The sequence below is a fragment of the Pyrgilauda ruficollis genome, unplaced genomic scaffold, assembly GCF_017590135.1.
Source record: "Pyrgilauda ruficollis isolate IOZ18807 unplaced genomic scaffold, ASM1759013v1 scaffold5, whole genome shotgun sequence".
Classification (NCBI taxonomy): domain Eukaryota; kingdom Metazoa; phylum Chordata; class Aves; order Passeriformes; family Passeridae; genus Pyrgilauda; species Pyrgilauda ruficollis.
This window is the reverse complement of record NW_024526599.1, coordinates 12,859,526-12,877,762: the sequence shown is the minus strand read 5'-3', so window position 1 is coordinate 12,877,762 and position 18,237 is coordinate 12,859,526.

The window sequence follows — 18,237 nt, the reverse complement described above, 5'->3', positions numbered from 1 at the left end:
ATATGCCCCCAAATGAGTAGGCACCAGGTACCTGTTCTCTAGGGGCAATTCATCAAAGCAAAATAAAAGTAAACTATAGTATACTTCTTTCCAATAAGAGGAGCAATCCTTCTGACATATAAGAAGCCTAAAGTATGGAGGTATAATCAAAATTATAATTAACTGTCATAAGCCCTAAGCACTATCTGATTTATGAAACTTTGATCAGACAGAGATTAAATTATTTTCAGAGATATGCCGTATGTGTCAGATCTCAATTATCCAGAGGTATCTTACCTGCAGGGAACTCTTGTTCAATTTATATGACATGTTTTGTATGGAGTGGCTCTATAAAGAGAATTTTTGCTAGGTTTCTTCTACAAAGGTTCATTTTCTCCAGGCAGCAAGTGGTCTGATGATCTCATGTTGTTTGCTGTTCCTGGAGAGATATGAAAGACAAAACCACTATGATGAATGCTGTGCACAGGTTTTCTGGATTGGGAGAGATAAAAGTATCTTTTTGAGAGGAAAACAAATGAGTTTTCAACCTGCAAATCCTGACTGCCTGCCCTATCCTTATTACTGAGGGCAGTGAGCAACAGCCATATCTCTCATGGACAGAAGGACTGAAAAGGAATCTGTGGGGCAGAAAGGTCAAGAGTTACCAAGTTGCATCAGGTAATACCCACCTTACACAATGATGCAACACTGACCTCTTATATACCTTTCATCACTCTTTAGATCTGGAACAGGTGTACAGGATGCATATACTCTTCACATACCATCTCAGATTTGTTTCCCAACCTTCTTTCATCACTCAGTTTTTCTCCAGGGCCATATGGCTACTTTTCTGATTGCCAGCCCCCTTTCCCTGATTCTGGTTTGTGAGCATGATGGCTGCTCATGCAAATTCATGAGATTCGTGTTGAGTGAGTCCCAGACAAAATTACTTCACCTTAAAAAATTAAAACACATTCAATTAATGGGAGAAATTAGAGAGGACCTTGTTTTATTACTAAAGGTCACCCTATTTACATTTTTTTTTTCATGTCAAGATTTTTTAAAGTGAAATTGCTTATTTGGATGAAAATGTTATTGACTGGTTAGCATTAAATAGTATCATCTTTTTCAGGTAAGAATTATAAAAGGACTGCACCACGTCAACTCAGAAGGTAGATTTATACAGAAAAGACATACAGAAAAGACTGCTCTACCCATAACCTCCCAGTCTCTTGCTCCCAACCTTTATTGTATTCACAGCACAAAAGCAAAGTTTCCTATTCTGCTCAAAAGATAATTCCCCAGGTCTTTTAGCTTCTAAAGTGAAGTTTACTTTAGCACTTCACATATGGTAGCCACTTTTTTATGTTCTAGTTTTTAAACATATAGTTTTTCTATCACTTCCAGTGCTACATACCATTCTAAGTAGAAGAAAAACCTACTGTGAAGAAAAAAAACAAAACAAAACAGCAAACCCACAATAAACATTATTTGCAACAAACTATACTACTTTCCTGATTCTCTTGCATCTTCCCCCAACCCTACCTTCTTGTCTATATATTTTTTCTGGTGGATTCTCTGTACTTAAACTTGTCGGCATCAAAGTGTTTGGTTGATTTAATTTTACTGCCAGAGTTCTGCCACTAAAACTCTCTTACTGATTTTTATTATATTTGCAAAAAAGTGCTTTTGCCAGTACCTCTTAATTCAATGAGCAATATATGCTAACGTGTCAAGACTTGGTATATGTACAACTCTGCTAGGGCTTTATTGGCCTCACTGCGTCGTAAAGTAGTTGGAAAATCACTAAAGTTGCTGAGAAAGAGAAAGCTATTAGGGTGGATCAAATATGTCTTCTTTTTACTTTATACAGCTACTGGTAACTAATCCTAATCACCTTCTCCATTATCTTTTCTGGATTTTCATCTTTTATGAGCAGATGCATCCTTCACCAGTTGGGAAAAAAATGAGATCTTTTAGCTCACTTTGATGGAATAATAGAACCATAGAATGGGTTATGGGTTAGAAGGGACCTTAAATAGCAGCTATTTACAACTAGATCAGACATTCTTAGGAATGCCATCCACTAGATAAGGTTGCTCAAAGCTCCATCCAATTCAGCCTTGAACACTCCAAGACTGGGACATCCACAAGTTTTCCAGGCAATATATTCCAGTGTTTCTGGAACAGTAAAGAATTTCTCCTACAGTAAAGAATTTCTGTCTAGTATCTATTCTAAACCTACTCTCTTCCATTTTAAAGCCATTCTCCCTTGTCCTGTTGCTACCCACCTTTATCTAAAGTCCCACTCCAGCTCTCTTGTTGGCCCTCTTCAGCTACTGGAGCGCTGCTATAAGGTCTCTCTGGTGCTTTCTCTTCTCCAAGGTGAACAGGCCCAGCTCTCTCAGCCTGTTTGCATTGGAGACCTGCTCCAGTCCTCACCTTCATGCCCCTCCTCTGGACTCCAATATGTCAACATCCTTCTTATTTTTCATAATGTCAGTTAAGTTTTCCACTCTTCCAACAGTATTTATTATTGGGATTCCAGAGACTGCAGGTCTGGATTTGAGTGGGAAAAGGGCAGCTGAGCAGCCTCACAAAGCCATCTACAGCATGGAGGTGGGGGTACTGCCAGTATCAGATCTGGTCAGTCAGCGGATGCCACAAGCCAGAGCCTATCCATAGCATTCCCTTCTTAGCTGTGCATCCAGCATTTAACAATTTTCTAGCTATTCCTCCTGGCTTATCAACAGCAAGTTTTAGAAGTTTTGATGTCTCATTTCCTTTCTAAGGCAGTTTCTTTGCCTTCAAAGTACAGGAATCATTAATTAAGCATAGTGCCCTCTTGGACACCTTTGTCATTAATTATGAATGAGAGCAGTCAAATATTCTATCCTCATAATAATGCCAAGATTAGATTAATATCAACTCTGAACTCTAGGATGCCCTCCAAAGTTCAGAAACAAAAAAGAACAAGTAAGAAACAAGAAGTTTTAATGGAAAGGAGAATCTTCTCTCTGAGTAGGCCTAAGGTGGATGATGACATGTTTTCAGAGCTCCATCTGTCTCAAAATGTACTCTCACGCTGAATAAGCTGCACTGGTTCATATGGGAGGAACACAAAATATTCATTAAAGGAGTATCTATTTTGTGACTTCCTGGCCTAATTTTTTGCTCCATAGGTTTTCTTTTAACAGTAGACAAAGAATTTGGTCACAGAACTACACTCAAGAATAAGTAATCTTGTTATTTTAATATAATGTAACATGTGGCTTATCCACATCAATAGACTTTCAATGGAAAACTCAGATTCAATGAAAAATCAAGCAGTCTTTCAAAGTTATTTACAAGTAAAAAATATAAATATTGAAAATTTCAGAAGCCCATTGCTTTTCTCAACACTAAGATATGTCTTGCCATGGAAGGCTTCATTTTCCTGTTTCAGCCTTACTATCTGCACGAGGTCTGCAATTGTAGAGAAAGAAAGACTGTAAGAGTAATAGGGAGAGAGAAAATCCTAGTGCATACTTGATGTACTAACTCTGATCTATGTAACACTGCCTGCATTAAGGGCACTAGATGAACTGTTCTATTAGCTTCAGTTAGAAAGCCTAAAATGGTGATTTTCAGGGTCAACTGACTCACCTTGGTCATATTAATAAACTATTTTAATAAATATGAATTATGCATATATCTCTGAGATAAAATATATATTAAGATGCTACATGCAATAACCTTATCTCAGCTTTATAGTGACACGAGGCAATAACTATATGGTTATGAAAAATACATTTTAAAGTTTGAAATGCTAGATTAGATTTAGCTGGTTTTTAATGGCTTTTTTTTTATTATATAGATAAATTTTTTCTCACTAGGTATTACTTTTGGACCAAATTAAGACTGTGTGGTGACTTTAATCTCACACTTCTGATTTTAAAATTATTAGAATTCTTGTAAGGGTAAATTAAGTTTAATTTGGAAGCCTTGAATCCTTACAATGGAAGTAATTGCAAAATTCCTATAAAGTTTTACTTCTTTGTATTATTGATTCGTTTCCTGCTTTAGGACTCTTATTCTCTCCGTACAGAATTAAAAAGTAGTTGAGAATACATGCTAGTGTATGCTATCCCTATCTGGGTGAAAATGCAAGTTATTAGAAATAAGTTGTTTTTATTACTATTACTCTTTGCTTGAAGAACAGATTTACATCTGGTCAGTGAAAAGCAAGCAGGGTGTTCTGACCCACGAGCTGTGCTGCTGAACCAGAGCAGGAAAGCCAGTGTGATCCTTAACCTGTCAGGCTGTTTCCCCATTTGAAGCTGAAAGCACGAACAGCCCAAGCCCTGGACTTGTTTATCCTGGGCTCCCTTTCCACACATCTGTCCCTGCACTGCTGTAACCAGGAGGGATGCAGGGCATCAGAGCCACAGGAGCACGCACAGGGCCGTGTGGTTACCCCATCCCTCACCTCGGAGCCAGTCTGCTTGCTATGAAGCTCTCAGGTGATTTTCACCCTCCTCTTGCTTCTGATACCTCTGTTCAACTGCTTGCTGAGACGTTGTTCAGAATATCTGCTGTCTGTACAATTACTGCAAAGACAATAATATTTAATACGCTAATTTGATTACCATGTAGGCAGAATTTATATGAGGTTTCAATCAATTTCAACTCTATAGACATAAAGACACTATTGCTTTACTCTTATCTATAGTGACACAGAAAGGACGAACACAGATGATAAATTTCCTAGAGGAGCCAGTGTGTAATTAATATAAGTTAATTAATGATAGCTGCTCTTTGCCCAAAAAAGAAATGTTGCAATCTTATGAAGAATATGGAGTCTTGGTCAAAGAATACAAATACGTTCAATATCTGATTTAAATGCAGAATCAAATTCTTTAACTCAGGAGCTATGGCAAAGCTCTTCGTAACTGCAAGGAAGAAATTGAATGAATATATCAACAGTTAGATGCCATGTAGAAATAAGTCACAGTTTGTACTGTATTATACTTTACAGTATTAGAAGAGTTGAGAGGAATTTGATCAACAGAATAAGGCAGAAGAAACATTGCTTGTGACATTGCTGGAGTGCATCTCGGCATTTTTGCTCCATATATAAGATTTTTCATAACCTGTGTTTCATAATGCTTGATTATGAGAACCTGAGAATTGGACACCATTATAAACTGCAATATTCATCGTATGGGCAGAAGGACAATAAGGATCTTTCATGTATTTTTCTATGTATTTTTCAATAATTAATTTGGTATGCATTTTTAACTCCTTTTGAGTATAGAACTGATATTACCATGAGACTTTCTAGTATTATCACAAGATCTCAATCTTGAGTGGCAATAGACACCTCAAAGTTCATAATTTCTTATGTGAAATTAAGAGTCTTCTTCCAAAAACATCACTTTCTATTTACCTGCAATGGATTTTTATATGCCATTTTGTTAACCAGTCACTCATCTTCATAGTGTTTTCCTTAATTACTGTGTTTTCTCACTGTCACTGCTGTGCATAATTTTGTATCATCAGCAAATATTCCCATCTCACTGCTCATCTTCCTTTTCCAGGTCACTGTGACTGTTTTAAAAAGCACAGGTTCCAATACTGACCCCATGCAAAATCTTACTGTGATCTCCTTCCTTGCCAGAAACATATATTCCTATCACCTGGTCAATTTTTAAAACTATCTGACTAGTAAGTTTAAATGATGATTAACCTAGTGGGGAAACTGCTGAAATCACTGCCTAAGTTCCTTAAAAGATTTTGGTGAGGGATGCACCTAGAAGCATAGGAGAAGTCCGTCATGCTTTGTCAGCAAGACTTTTACAGACATTTGTCGACACCTACAAAACCTGCAATAAGAAAATTCCCCTTCACATTGACTCACTTCCCATAGGTTATACTGATATAATTGTACATTATTGTTATATTTATATAATTGTACATACACATCTACTAAATTTGTTCCATTAAATTTGCAGTTCTTTTAATTGATTCTGATAATTTTATTTGAGTTTTTCAGGGACTTTTCACTGCTGAATATAATGTGTGCACGTCAATTTAATCTTACTTTAGGCATCAAAGGCATTTGTTCACCTCTATCTCTGACTGCAGTTGATTGAATCTAAAATTAGAAGATCAGTCTAATCTGATCTGTCTGATTTCTTTCATTTTATATTCTTAAAACTGTCTTTTGAAAACTACTGACTAAAGTAGCACTAAGTAATTAACATTTTATTTTCTAACCATAACTATTATATAGTGACATAACCATAACAGCCAAATTTGAGTGTAAAAAATGTCTTCGTCCATAAGATACAAACGCTTTGAAAGACAAGCACAGAAAAGTTATCAGCATTCTCTTTTCAAAAAGAAACCTCACCTCTGAAATCAAAGAATATCAGTTTTCTGTACTTGTCAGTCATCTCTAATCCACATCTAGTTCATACATATACTGGCCAGAAACAACATATGCAGTCTGTCCCTTTATCGTGGCAGACATCAAACACAGCATTTTGAGTAAGTGTTTAGACTACAAGCAATTATTTTTTAGTCAGCTCCTTAAAAGCTCCTAAATTCCACTGAACACCACTGATAAGCCTCCCATATGTCTAGTGATGTTGTTGCCATGACTTCTGACATGATGACATTGGGATATTAAGACATCCAGAAATAACATTTGGGGGGTGATTTTCTGATAGTATATCTAATTAATTGATGTCCCTGTTCATGAGAGGAAGCTACTTCTACTGCAGACACACGTTGAGTGGGATTCCACACAGGCTTGCCAATTCCTCTGACTCATGACACATGTCTGTTCCTGTCTTGGCACCAAAAGATCTGTGACAAACTCTGTGCTGATCTGTGCAAGAGATATCTCCGGTAGCTGAAATTATGCCACAGCTACAATGCTCATTTTACATCACTGTGACCAAAAATAGGCTAAGAGCAGATTACACTCGCTGACTGCACTGTTTATAAGAATGAACAATGTCAGACAAGTCTGACATTATACCCCTGTGGAAATGTTAATAATGTACTACATGCATGATTTAAGTATATCATATACATATTTTAAAAAGTAATAACTGTTTAAGCTCTGGTTCTTAAAGCTTGGATTAAAAAATCAGATTTCTGGCTTTGATATTTTACATAGGTAGGGTGCCAGTCAAGGGTGTGAACAGTAATAAAATAACCACATCATAGAAGAATCAAGATGTATTGTAAACCTAAGCAAACCTCAAAGCCTGTGAGAATTCTGATCATGATTTATGGACAAAATCCACCTGGATGTATTAGGATGAATGCACAATTTTTCATACTTTGTCCTATGAAGCTCAACTTCATAGTATTTTAAGTTAATGTGTTCTAACTGGGAAACAAAAAAGGGATTTTCTTTCTTGAGATAAATGGGAGGCACCAAACAAGACAGAAGAATTCTGCATCCATCTTCCAAAATTCTCTTTATTGAAGGTTACATCAAAATAAATACTCATGTTATAAAAGTTTGTTCCTTCTATATGTTCTTTCCACTCTATTTCTAAATATTATTGACAGGGTGACAGAATGTCTATCTTTCACCTTTTCTTTAATATTAATAAAAATTCCATAATGAACTATTGTAAAAAAAAAGAAAAAAAAAAAAACCTCAAGCATAATTTTGCATCAGAGATCGGTCTGAGAAGTAATGGCAAGACATCCTTGTAACCACACAGACTAGCTCTTCAAGTCCTAAATCATTTACTTAACATGAAAAAAAATGTCTTCCTTGACTACTGGATAATTGCATCCCACTTAGAAAAGGCTTTTTAATGTATCAACAATGCTGGTGTTGACATCTGCCAAGGTAATTTTGATGCAGTCTTTTATAATTACTCATTTTCCTGAAACCCACATAGACTCAAAACGTGCCGTACTTTCCTTAGAGATGGCAATAATGGAAACCTAACAGCATCTTGAAATGCTTACATTGTCATGATAGAAGTTGTTCAGGAATTAATATAGGCATCAGGGGAAATAGAAAGGATACTACACCTGAATTTCAACCATGCTAGGAATCCCTGGACTTTTGTGCATATAGGCTGAACTATGGATGCTATTTAGCTGTCTCCTCAATGTACAAATGATGTATTTCCCAGATAACAACATCCATCTTGAAAATGGAGTTTCAGAATAGATCTCTAGACATCTTAGAAAGACCAAATGATTGAAGAGGTGAATAAAGACACTGAGAAAAAAAAACAACCTTAAAGTTCAGTATGTATTACTCCAGCAGAGAGCTCCAAAATACCTCTGAGACAGATAAGTGAGGATACAACTGACTTCTTCCGAATCTACTGAGCAGATCTGGAACTTGACCAAACAGATGCAGAAGCCACACTTAAAATATTTGAGAACCACTGACTGCTGATCAGATTGATCTTTTCCACCTGTCAGATAGTCATCTACTTCCATTAGACCTTGATGATTTACCTGAGGTTACATGAAAAAAAAAAAGAGTTTGAAATATGACTACTTCTAAAGGAATCATCCTCAGAGGGAGACTACCTTTAAAAATTCTATGATGATTTATCCTATCAGGAACTAAAATTGGTTTTAGATATCAACTGTTGAGTTAATAGAAAGATGGAAAGATAGAAAGATGGAAAGAGAAGGAGGGAGACAGAAAGGGCAAGTAAGCAAATCACTCAGGAAAAGTAATAATCTGAGAAACAAAATTTTGATGACATAGAGAATTGTATGCAACCAGTTTGAAGAACATTGTTAGAAAACTGCATCATTTTCCTAAGAATCATATAAACCAACTCAGCTTTATAGTTTCAATCTAATTTTGTATTATATAATAATTTTGTATTATCTATTCAATATCATTTTGAGCAATGCCAAAGTGCTAGAGTAATATATATATATATATATATATATATATATATATAGTTATAGTTAATGCAATATGGGAGGTTGTTGTTATCTAGAACACAGCTACTACTAACTTTCCTACTAAGTTATTGGTCAGCAGCAGTTATCCAATTTAATCAAAGCAGACAGTTAGATACACTCATTTTTAAAAGTATCATAATCTGCTACTTTTAGTGATACAAATAGCAAAAATTTCAGAGACTAATATTCATAGATCATTTTCATCTGGTTTGTGTTTTAAAAGGTGAACACATGAGGAGGGTAAAAGTATGTAAAGTAAAATTCTCCCTTTGCTTTGTTCTATGTCAGAACAGCATCCACAAAATGCCAGTTTTTGTCCCATCAGTCAGCAACTGAGCCCAAGGGCAATACTCTACAAATGGCAGCATTTGTGCCACTGAATCTGAAGACAAGGATCTGTTAAGATATGTAATTTCTTTTGCTTACCTATGACTTAAGAACCTCTATTTCTTAATATACTGAAAAAAAATCAGTGTAAGAGCATAAACTAAACTACAATCCCTTGCTCTGCTCAGAAATATGTTTTATAAAAGTAATGCTGGATGGCACTATAGACTTTGATAGTGAATATGAAGTGTTTTTCTCATGTCAGTACAACCATGAAAGAAAAATATTGTTATGCTTTTATAACCTGTCCAGTTAGTGTGTGTATAAATTGCAGTGGTTTACAATACTTGGGCACCCACAAACACATACGACTTAAATGTCATCTTCACAATATTATCCCACAATTTAAAATTCTTATTTCCTCTGAATCCCTCTTTATTTGATTTACCTCCTGCACATTTCTTTTTATGATTAGCTGTAACAAATATAAATCTGGAGTAGTAAAGAAAACATTTTTCTGCAGCATAGTAACTGTTTCTAATACCTTCTGTCTGAAGCAGACGGATGATCTCAAAGAAAGCAACCAAAGAAAGAGTTTATAGGGTAGGCCCTTCTCTGGCACATAATGAAGACACTTCACTTTTCAATGCTGAAAATTATGATTTCAGGAAATATAGATACAGGAATCATTAACTATGAGTATAGTGAAAAGAATGCTTACTTCACTTTATTTCTGGTATCTAACTCTTGTCCATGTTCACTGAAAATAAATTCTAGTCAAAATATTATCAAATATAATCAAAATTTTATTACATGCTCATACAAATGACTATCCCATTGTTTTGAAAATATTTGAACACAAATCCACATTATTGGCTTAGTCAATTGATTACACACTGTATGAGAAAAGGGTGTGGTATGTTTTCTGCAGAGCCACAGGTTAAAATATAGCTACTTACACAACTCATCTGGCAAATGCTTAACTAATAATCATTTACACTCAGAGACATGGTGATTGATTCCTCAGTTTCTGGAAAGAAGGAGCAGAGAATTACTTGGGCAATGCATTTGCAATTACCCCATTGCTCCTTGCTATAGAGCAGTATTACCAGCTGCTCTCCAGATCCAGGAATTTAGGAATGGTGATTGTGCAAAAGCAAACCAAAAAAAAAAAGTTTGTTTGAACAAGTGTGGTCGAGTTGGCATGACTGGCATCTAGAAGGAAATTCTGGACCACAGCCTTGGACACTGCGCCAAGTTCCAACAACTAAAAGAATGACTCCTGCAGGTGAAGGTTTGGCTTTTGGCTTGTCTAGCAGCTTCAAGAAGGTGCTGCAGTGGGACAGTGGCATGTCAGCTATAGCTGGCAGTTTCTCATGCAGGAAAATGAGTTTCCCATAACTTTCCTTTGAACTCTTTTAAAAAACACACTCACTCGCAGGAATCTAGATTATCTTTCCAATTAACATGGAATACAGCCTGCACAGCAGTTCTTCAAGCATACAGCATTAATCCCACAGATCAGAAAGGGATAGGAAGTTAAGAACAGATGTTTCATAGCAGTGCTGTGCTAATGATGACTAAATTAGTGCCAAGAGAACTAATACATCCACAGGATATCCAATATTGCCAAGCCTGGGTTCTCAATTACTTTATACATGACATTATATTTCCAGATCCAAAACCGTCTAATTCAGAGGTCTGGGATTTCTTCACAGCAGTGCATTGCACTTTATGGACATCTCTAGTGTCTCTTGAGATTACTCTCTGTTCCCTTCATTCCACCATCTGCGTTGTACATGGTCTGCTACCTCAGGGAACGTTTCAGCCAGCAAGGTGAGTCCTACCATTATCAGCTCAACTAACACCAAAAGGAACATTGAAATAGCAGTTAACATCTTAAGTTGTTTAGTTGTTTTTAGTTTACTGCAACTAGGGGCACATAAAGTCTAAAAAGTAATAGAACCAATCCTATTGTTTAAAGACTAGCAAATCTGTCCAAAAGGAAAAAATAAATAAATAACATGGAAAGCTTCATAGAAAAGGAATTAAAATCTTCAACTAGCTTTAAATAAGACAGTGAGATGATAAAACATGGCAAAAAACTGACATCCTCAAGAGAAATTTTATTTTACACAGGGTGTTGGGACCAGGATTGTCAGCATATTAAGATTATCCTTTTTTAAAAAAAGGGAGAGAAAGGTGGGAGTAGGGGAAGGGGAGGAAAATACTACTGCTAGGAATATATTATAGACATAAAAAAGTGATGTGTGAACAGTGATGCACATCAAAGAATGCATCAGCAATGAAGGTATGTATGCTTTGCAAGGGGTGAAATGGAAACAGCACAGTTTCAGAGTGAAAACACTGAATGTATGTCTCTAAAGTGACAGAGATTTATGCTTCATTTGGAAAGCAGCAAGTAATGATTGCCACTATTTGTTAGTCTAAGAAGTAATGCTGAAGAGAGAAAATAAACAATTAAATATTGCCTAAGGTGCATTCTTACGTAGAGAAGGAAAAAACCCTCTGTATCTCCTGCATTTTGAGAAAAATGGGCCTGGTGATTTCTTACATTAATATTTTTCTTATATTCGTTTTCAGAAAATGTAAAATTATGTGTGCTTTTATTAAATATTTTATTGCATTTGTTTCATGTTTTGTGAAATTGCATCTAAAGGAAAAAAAATACTGTTGAAACTCAGTGTTGTGAATTTTCAGCAAAAGTTATTCTGAAATAATACTGCAGAAAACCTTAAAATCTAGATATCAGTATATTTCATAGCAGCACATTTTCTGCAAGGAAATTAACACAAAAAACTCAATGGAATACATCTCCTAGGGATAGAATAAAATAAATTCAGCAGAAATATGAAGCAGCAATACTGAACATGTATCGGAATTAATTACACTGCTCACATGAGAGGCTCATATAGTGATCTTCAGCTACATAATACCAAAGAATGATGCTTAATATCTACATATGTCTTTAATGCACTTTGAAATACCGTGGCCTTTTGAACACAGAACTCCTGCTTCTTTAGATAGCTTTTCTTTTTTCTTTTAGATGGGACTTCATATCAAACGAAATACAAATTATCTTTTCACAGATTCATACAAAATCATGGAATGTTTGGGGTTGGAAGGGACTTCTACAGATCACCTAATCCAGCATCCCTGCCAAGGTTCACCTTGAACAGGTTGCAGACATTAGAATAGCATTTCCCAAAATTCAGAGGAGAGTAGGTCAGTACTTCTCTCCTTGGCATCAAGGTGTTTTGCAATATGGGAGTCGTCAAGTTTCGGTTAATTGTGAAGCAACTTTATCTAAGGTTACCACAGAATTTATATCACCAAATATCATCTGGCATAAATGTACAATGCAAACAGTAGAAGCCATATATTTTGCTAACTGTATGTATTTTTATTAGTTGTACTTACCACTATTGGTAATTGGGATCAGACGAAACCCACATTAGTTTAATTTTTTTATGGACTAAGATTGTAGCTGCTTCAAATTGCAAAGTATTGTAATTACAGAAACCTATTATAACTTATCTAAAAAGAAAAGACTACAAACTGAGCAAATAAAAGTATGTAAAAGACAAAATGCTAGTAAGAAAAGGGTGGTTTTATTTCCTAGGGAAGACCTGGAGTGCATTAAGTGTGGTAATGATATTGGAAGAACAGGCAGATGCACACATGTAATACCAATGTTCACATTCAACTCTGCATATAAATAACACAGTGGTTCTTCTGATATGGCACAAAGGATATGTTTGAAGACATAAAGGTAAAAGATAATCTGCTGAAGGAGGCAATATTGCTGTGCTTGTAATCAAAATAAAAATAAAACGAAAATAAAACCTGCTTAAGACAACCTAATAGCCACAAGATACATATGATAAAGAAAAATTATGCACACATAATAGTGCTACTTGGTAAAAATACATCAGGTAAAAGGCAGAATGTGGGCATAAATAACACAAAGCAAAGAGTATTCAGAGAAAAAGATAGTTTTATTGAACACTTAAAATCCTAGGCAAAGAAAATGATGATTAGTGTATAAGAAAGCATTAAAGACAATATAAAATTAATATGGACGGTTGTGGAAAATCAGTTAATAATATAAATAAAACATATATCATAAAATGTTCTTCTACTTACTCAGTTATGGAAAGCAAGCAAAAAAGGGAATTAATGGGACATTCTAGGGTTGGAAACTGAGATGGTTAATGTGACCGGGGGAAAAAAAAAAAAAAGGAAAAAAGAAAAAAAAAGGGTGAAAAGGGGATAGAAACCAAGTGGAGAAAGGAAAATATTAAAATCCTTCCCCATTGTGCACTGAACAGGTAATTAGAACTGTACAAGGCAGTTGAGAATTCCAGGCTCAGGGGAATTATGTTTTTTTAGAATTCTGCAGAAGACAGGCAGAAACAGGGGGAAAGTATTGGCCAAATTCAATAGCACACTAAGAGCAAGGAGTACTGGAGGGTCACCCCAGTGCTGAGGAATGGAATGAAGAGGACGTGTAACAATAGAAGAGATGTGAGGGCACCTCACATCATAGATGTAAGGGCACCATAGATGTGAGGGCACCTGAACACTCAAAAGACCTGCATTTGTAAAACTAATAATGTGTAAGTCAGTCAATATCAGCCAAAATGGTTTCATATACCAAAAATCATAGCTGGATTCACAAACAAAGGTAAAATAGTAAATATGATGCCTCCATATTAAATTAAAATATGTTTCTGTGCCTCAATAGAGATTAAATTACAGACATACTTTAGGCTGAGATTTCAGTCTCTACAGGATCCTTTCTTCTTGCAATATTACTTTTCAATACAAAAAAGAAAATTTTCACACATTCATTTCACTAAATTATGCGTTTTCCCATATGTAAGTTCATCATGATGGTAAATCTAGATTAGCAATCACAGAAATCTAATTCATTTCATGTCTCAAGTATGGATCATAAACCATTTGATGCCAAGCTTAGCTGTGCAGTTGTAAGTATATACTTAAGTGTAAGTAAGTGTATACTAAACTCCCTTATATTTCTTTATTTATGAATAGAAATGTTGGCTGAAAAAGAACAGAATTCTAAACACATTAGAGCTTGTGAATGACTTCATTCATTTAGATGCCAAGAACACACTTATATAAGTTTACTGAATAGGAATTAGACCAAGTCATTATTTAAATGTCTACTTAGCACTTTATTGAAACAGAGTGAAATTTCCTGTGTTTAATTTCTGTCATCACAAACCAAAATAGTAATTCAGTTTTTTTCCTTACTGCTTTTGTCTGCAGCATAAGTGCAGTGGATAAGCCATGGGCTGAGCCTTTGGCTTTTGACTTTTTTTTTCTAGAAAGAGCCATTGGGTGTACCTGGGTCATGGACTCCTCATCTAACTCAGGGCCTGTTGATTCTACCACAGTGTAGGCAGGAGTAGTTAAAATTTATAGATTATGCATATAAGATTGCACAGCCACAGACTGAATGGAGATCATCAGCTTGAATATCAGGAGAAATTGGATTCAGGGCACTGAAATCAAATGATGCTTCCAAAAAGTACCATTTGTTTGGAAGGAGAAGGTTCAGGACCCTGATACAAAACTGCTTCCTAGTCTGATTAAACTTCTTAACAGAGATTGAAGAAATGTGACACTCACTCATTGTTTTCATATGCATTGCAAATTTAAGCATGGGCTCTTGTGTGATTTAAAAGCTGTGTAAAATTAATGCAAATACTGTTGAGAAAATACTAGGAAGCTGAACAAATTAATTAATTTTTAATGGTTTTATTTTATGGACTGATAAATTGTTTCAGTTTATTACACAAAGTATATGATAATGATGAGACTGGAAATAGAATATTATCATAGAGACTCAACTAAAAGCAGTCGCAAAGCCGAACACACACCAACAAAAAGTTTTAAGGTAATTATGGGCAGTCTTTAAAAGACTGAAAGTGCCTATTTAGAACTACACAGCACTTTTGTTTAATATACAGAGATATATACTACAGCATAGAGCTATGCATAAATGGTGGACAGAACAATTTGTGCAATAAATATACTTTTGCATATAAGCAGCTTTTAAAAATTAACTACAGCTGACAGCATTTTTTCAAGAGTTACCTGATCATAGTCCAGTTAAAAAGAACGTATTGTAGAACTGTCAGTGACAGTCATCTACTTTCATAATATATTTATCATAGGAGTTTTTACAAGCCTGTGCAATTATCAGGAATGCAGATACATAGCTAGAAAAAGAAGTCATGCTTTCCTTCCACAGTGTCACCAGAGAAAATATATCTCCTGAGTTACAGGAGAAAGAAAATTTTAAAGTCTCTTTAAGAACACCCTTCCTCTTCTAGCTCCTCAGAAGAGCTTATCCTTTACATTGCCTTGGGAGGGTGAAATAGAGGTCTCTATTTGATTAACTGTACAGAAGGCTTCATTGGGAGTTTCTAGCCTTTAACAACCCCTGAGGTGGGACCTCCTCCTTTTCCTCTGTGTGGTGTGTTTTGTGCAAGCAGCTGTGGCTGTCTGCTGCTCCTCCACCTGAGGACGTATGCATTTGTTTGCATACCTTGCTACACACTCAGTTCACTTCTGTCTTTGAGATAATGAGAGGGATTTTTTCCCTTCACACTTACAAAAGCCTGAATAGAGCAGGCAGAGCTCAGTCTCCTTTTAGAAATTTTTAAATTGATGAGAATTTAAGACATTTGAGTCACCAGAACTTAGGAGATTCAGAATTTAGGAATGCTCACATTTTTTCCCTGATCCTCAATACACATAAAGCAAGGGCATTGGAAATAGACATATACATACTCTATATGTCTCTTTTGCAGTCTCTTTTCAGGTTTAGAAATGTCACACTTGGTTCAGTCCACCCACAAATGTTGTTCACGCAACCATGCGATCTTTTTGTCAATGAAAACTTTAATTTTGAAACAGAAATTACATTTTAAAATTGCATATTGCTCCAATACACACAGGAACATTTAAGCCCTGGACATGTATCAGAACATGCTTGAACTTAGTAGGAGGCTTCTGAGTTTGAGCAAATTTGTGGAAAAAAAAAATATTATGGTTACAGAAACAGCAATAAGAGAATCAAGTTATTCCTCCCCTGAGGAAAGCAATACAAATAGAAGACCTGTCACTTGTAAGTAAAGAGTCTGGGTGCAGATACTAGACAAAATGATATATACCAATAAAAATAAAGTAGGAAGGGTAATGGCCAAGATATGAAACATTGAGAGAAAATCTTGGTAAAGACACAGGAGTTGTAAACCATTTATCAATAAAAGGAGAGATTTAGAAAAGGGTGGCCAAACACAGAAATCATGTCATTTTTTCTGTGTTATCTTTTTGATGTGGTTACGTGCATGAATTCATACAGTCCTCCTGCATGACTAATCTTATGAGTCCTACATCACTTACTGGCTTAATGAGTTCTACTGCAAAGGAGAGACAGAATATCACTGCATGAAAATATAAACTGCACTCAATACTTGATGCACTTGGGATGCGACTATTATTCGAGCTCCATTCTTCCCTAAATGTATGCCATATTTAGTGCACAAAAAAACCCCTTTTTACTGATAAACCAAATAGCAGAGACTTATTAAAACTTTTATACTAGTGCCTTATGGCAAGTTGACAAATTTTACTCCTCAGAAAGAATGAGTTTCTTAGAGAAACAAGGCTTGTTTGAAGATGTTACTTGCACATATTTACATGTATATGTGTGTGTGTCTTTGTGTTACAGTGCAGTAACTTTTTAGACCACTGACTGATTTCAGGCAAGCATAGGAAGAGGAGAAAAATATATGACCGTTAAGTTACATATAACAAGATCTGTTAATATTTTTTTTTAATAAGTGCTTTTTGTGGAAAAAGTCTGTAATATCCCTTACTGAGGATCTGGTTAATCAATAGATTCTTTTCACAAGAGCACCTCCAGACAGGTAGGATTCTTCCAGTTTTTCTACACCACTTATCTCTCATTTATACTCCTATGGTTCTTGATATTAGATGTTATGAACAGTGTATGAGTGCAAGGAGATTTGAAAAGAAAAATAGTCTCATTTTAAAGAAAGATAATAGACTTAGCTGACCCATGTACTAGAGTAGAGCATGTATGTGTCTGTGCAAGAACTTAATTCTAGCCCCAATGTTGTACCTAAGGCCACTTTAATGTGGTATTACACTTCAGAACTTTTATTTAAGTATATTAAAAAATCCTATTGCTACTCAAAAATCTCTACATCATACCATGCACGCATACAGTTATTCTCAAACTCTTGAAATGAGCAAAAAGGAAACACACCTTAAGTGTAATGGCAGAAACTATAGACATCTTAACTAACAAAAATAATTAGGTCAAATCAAAGCACAGAAAAAAAATCACTGTTATAGAAGTTATCTTAATAATCACTCATACATGCACTCTGAAACTATAGCTACCCTATCCATGGTCAGTATGGAAGCAGAGTCTTCTCTGACTGCTTCCACAGCTACTGTATATCAGTCACAGAATCAGAGTCACAGAATGCAGGTTGGGAGGGACCACTGTGGGTCGTCTGGTCCAACCTCCCTGCTTGATCAGGGTCATCCCAGAGCATGTGGCACAGCATTATGTTGAGGTGGTTCTTTAGTATTCCCAGTGAGGGAGACTCCACACACTTAGATACTTTTGGTTTACCTTTGTTACCCTAAAACTAATTTTCCTCAATTTCCAGACCCACAATTCTTTAACTATCTCCTCTGATACGTTTACAGAATGCTGGTATCTTAAACTCTGAGACTAGCTCAGTTATTTAGAGCATAGTGCTGATAATGCCGAGGTTGTGGGTTTGATGGGCCATTCACTTAAGAGTTGAACTTGATGGTTCCTTGTGGGTTCCTTCTAACTCAGAATATTCTGTGCTGGTGTCTACCTTACTCTCTTACAATCTCTTT